Raw genomic sequence first — 4751 nt, 5'->3', positions numbered from 1 at the left:
TTCCTGCAAGTTAATCAAGGTGAAATGTGTAGTCAATCATGCCTTGAAACAGCTAACATTTTATGCAGAAATTCCACAAACTAGCAGTTTATTACAAGTGGATGGGATTTTATTAGAAGGCACAGGCTGGCTTCAATACCATAGTCAGCAAAATCCCAAATTGACACCTCCATTAAAAATGCTTGGGAACATAAAAAAAATACATGGTTTTGTCCATCAACACAAAAACCTTACGTATGTTTTTTGAAAGGAGTTTTGCAAAAGTGAGTTTTACTGGAAGTAATTAGACAATGGCTTTTGAAATATTTTCCCCCTGAAGCTGATGCTACATCCCCTTCAAAGTAACAGCCACCACATGCAGGAAAACGCAGCCAAACAGATCTACAGGTTGCAGCTGACTACACCATGTACAGATATGCCAAAGCAGACAGGTTATAATCATCAAGGTTTTATGGAGGCAGAACATATGTTTAGGAGCACTTATAATCATGGTGCAAGACAGATATTGCTTCCAACAAACACTACCAAGTTATTTGCTTTTGGGGTTCCATCAGTACTGCAGAAGACTGCAGCCCAGCCATTAACATGCTTTTCACATCACTGAATTAAGATTATGGATTCAAGTTGTGTCATGCAAATGCCATCAATTTTCTCTTAAGTTCTTTACAGCTACACAGCCTAATAAAGAGCTTTTTTAACAGAGAAGACCAAAGCCATCTTATTTTTCATTTCTCCACATTTCTCTCTGTGATCAAAGAATAGTTTGACAGAACTTTAAGGAAGGAAATCAGACCAGATAATTCAAGTACTTTTATATTCCAGAGGCATTTTCCACACCCCTGAAATTCATATTTGAAGGTCATAAGAAGTTTCACAGGGTTTTTTGTTTCTTACTGTTAAACTATAGCAACCATGATTCATAGGCAGAAATACTGCTCTAAAGCATTAAGCCGTAGGTGTAGCTGGAATGGCTTTCATTTCACTGGGATAATGATGTTAAGGAGTCCAGGAAATGCTGACATGCTGCTGAAATTAAGGGCAGGCATGTTTCAGAGCAAAGTGATGGACATACCTCTCTCAGACAAGAGGTGCATGACTCTCCACACTCCCCCTGCCAAAGCTACCTTCAATCTTAACAGTTGTTGTACATGTATGAATGAAAAGTAACCAAGAAAGCCTGTTAACTTCTTGGCATACATCTACAATAAGACTGTAGCATCTCGGGCAAACACAACTGCTCAAGTAGTGAACCCAGCACTTGAACCTGTGGAACAATCCCAAGCTGACTCAAAAGTTCTAGTTCATCTCCACCCAAGAGATCTGTGTCAGCTTCACTGGCTTCCAGATGTGGACTTGGTAGTTAGGTTAATGGTTGGGCTCGATGACCTTAGAGGTCTTCTCCAGCCTCAGTGGTTCTATTGATTCTGTTCTCTAAGGCACCTGAAGGCTGCACAAGAAGAACAGCTCTGAAGAACACAACAGTTAGTGCACGCAGCATGACCACCCAGTCGTCAGTGCCACCGGGAATTCTCTTTGGACTCACTCTAGCTTGCCTCCTAAATTAGGCATTTGTGTTCAAAGCTGCATGCACTTAATTTAACAGTGAAAATCCTAAATCAAATACCTGCGCTCATTTTACAGATGGTCAAAACAAAGTGTGACTCATTTCCCTGCAGCCTCATCAAGTACCTCCAGCTAAGTTATCTCCTTCCACTCCCCGACTGTATCTCTGCACAGTCAGTAACTTACTTTTTCTAGATACAACAAAGTTTTAAATTACTAAATCAAGCCTCACTGGTCTGAAAAAGTAACTACAAATCTAGGAAGAACAGATGTAACAGATACACCAGTATATTATATAGGTTGTTAACAGTCTTTTGTCAGACATTACCTTATTTAATACACTCAACATTAACCACAACCTAAAGATCATGGTGTATACCACCAACAGAAACATCTCAGTTTCTGTTCTGTCTAACATTTTAAGTTCACCCCAGATCAACACGCAGAATTTGATTTCTGCATCAACACCCCCAAACTGGTTTGTATAGATAATACAATATTATTAACAGAGCTAAAATAAAACTATGTTTGGCAACAAGCTTGGAGAGGACACTTGGAAATAGCTCTCAGTGTTTTCTTCTTGGCTAGCCATTTAGCACTGAGCGCTGCTTCACTTGGTAAACAGGCAAACGCTGTCCCTTCAAACTGGAAAAATAAAGCAAAAGGAGTGGAAAGGCACCAAGTCTGGTATAAATGAGAGATCCAATACATGCAAGAATGAGAGTTCGTTTTCTGTATTTTACTATGGTAGCTGAACCACACTGCTCTTCACATTTAATTTTCATTACTTCAGTACTGCGTGTGCATGAGCAAATATTAGAAGTGGGACTTAAAATTTACTGGAAAATCAGGGTTTATAAGTGTGGAAGGCTGTGTCCACACAGAACATAAGCAACAGATGGACTTTCATCTCTTCTCACTGAGTTTTTTTCCCTCACAATGGTCACCAAACCAATCCCTAGTGTTAAACAAATTAGTTTTGGCACAGGCGCATTACTTCGAAACCTGATTAAATGCAAACTAGAAGACTGAAGCTGTTATCTTCCATCTAGACTGTTTCAAGGACAGCATGCACTCTGTATTACTTGTTTGCAAATTAGAGTCAGGATGACAGCAGAAACTCCAGAGATGTAAGAGATGATCTTTCCCACTCTAACTAATGATATAAACCCGATCCTCTTATCTGCAGTATTTTGCTGGGATGCAAAACTGTAGCTCTGAGCCAAATCTCAGCGAGTTCAGAATTTGTTGGGAGCTGGAATCGTTTTCTCCCAGATGGCCCTCTGAAGGAGCTGTAGTTCCCCACTCCTGGGCCAATTCTGTTCAAAAATGTGTTCGTGTGCCATCCCTGGCCTCCGCAGCAGGCTGCTGACTTCTGCTCCACACCCGCCCATGCCTGTGCACTGCCTCTGACACTGAGCAGGCTGCCTGCAAGTGAGCCTTGCTGGTAAAGGTTTAGAAACATCTGTGAACTGCAGGTCTGGATACTGTCTCTCGGGATACATGAAGGATACAGGCGTGCTCGCCACATCTCAGCAACTCCCTAATATTCCAGAAACTGGTAACTACAGAATTCCACAAACGCTACTAGAGAATTAAGGGTCAATCTTGAAGTTCTGGAAAGGCAAGCTTTATACTAGATATTTTCACTAGCATCTTGAAAAGTAGCAATTGTAGCTAGAGCTCCTTCCAAATCCTTTAACAAAACCAAAGATTTCCAAAAGACATGATGTAACAGCAGGTTATTTTGAGTCTCTCTGTCTTCTTTCACTACAGCCTCTCTGTTATAACCTTGTGGTCATAGCTCCCTAGAGCTTCTACTCTGAAGATACAGAGTATGGCAGGGAGAATACTAAGAAATTTCAAAGGAATTCTTTCCCCTGAGAACACAAAAATGCCATACCTGTATGTGTAACTCAAAAACAGGATTTAAGACAGAACTCAGACCTCCTGCCTTCAGCCAGTCCTTAACAATTCACTAACAATAAATTCAACTCTCCAAATTGCCCTAGTGGACTTCTGTAAGGCAGGAAGAGATCACATACTACAGAAAACTGCAACCAACAGGAGAGTGGCAAACAATACCTCCATAAAAATGTCCCACACGTTCATCTACAAAACAGCAGTTTAAGGTAACTCCTCAAGGTCAATTCACAAAACTCAGGTGTGAACTAACAGGGGGGAATGCCTCCCTTCTTCAGCCAAAAGCAGAAGTTATTAGTTGCCTGAAGAAGACCTTAAACCTGCAAATTTAGTGCCTGGTATCCAAGTGGACATATTCAAATGTATCCTAAAAAAAAAACCCACACACCACACCAACAACCAAACCAAACAGCAATAAAGGCCTTAAAAACATGAGGCCTTCTTCTACATTCTCTTCCAAAAAAACATTTAAAGCTTTCCCAAAATGGACCATGAATTATTATTAGCTGGATGTTGAAGATTTAGAGAAGGTCCAGGCTATCAGATGCATTTCACAGGTACTCCAGTTTATAAGTAAGATAAATGGGGACATCAAAAGACATTTCTTCAGACTACTGATTTTTTTTAGCTACAGATACCTATTCTTTTGAGTGACAAAAGTGCATTCCTATAGTGGGCCTGAAACCCAGAATCCTTTTCCCTCTCCACCTTCTGTGTTACTTTGGGCATGTAACTCATGTGCATATGTAATTCCAAAAGTATTTAGGTAGCCAAAATGGAGTCTATCAATACTTATGTATATCTAGAAAATTATTATAGCAGTTTGGAGAATGCAAACATCACAGCTCTGGCTCAAGCCTGGAAGAGCTACTACAGAGAAATCTCTGCCACCTATCTAAGTACAGGCTTTGAGAGACCTGGGTAAGAGGGCCTTGCCCTCTGAAAATAAGTGAAGGCAATAAAAAAAGTGAAAAGAGAAAAAGAGAAAAAAAGCCAACCCTTCTCAAAGCTAAGCAATACAGCACATTTGTCCGCGAATAAAAAAAAAAAAAAAAAAAAAAACTACTTTCTTTCCATGAGATTTTTACAAGTGAGCTCCCTACAGTACAGCCACTTCAACCTAAGCGACGTTAGTGCTGGGAGAAGCTCTAGTGTAGGAAATTCTCTGGCGACTGCAGCATATTTCCTACTGTTGGTCAGACTACAGTCAGTGCAGCCATCAGACCTTTCTCTACATTAACGCCTAGCTCACAAGAGGTTCCTGT

The sequence above is a fragment of the Merops nubicus genome, unplaced genomic scaffold, assembly GCF_000691845.1.
Source record: "Merops nubicus isolate BGI_N331 unplaced genomic scaffold, ASM69184v1 scaffold3207, whole genome shotgun sequence".
NCBI lineage: Eukaryota > Metazoa > Chordata > Aves > Coraciiformes > Meropidae > Merops > Merops nubicus.
Note: the sequence above shows the minus strand (reverse complement) of the source record.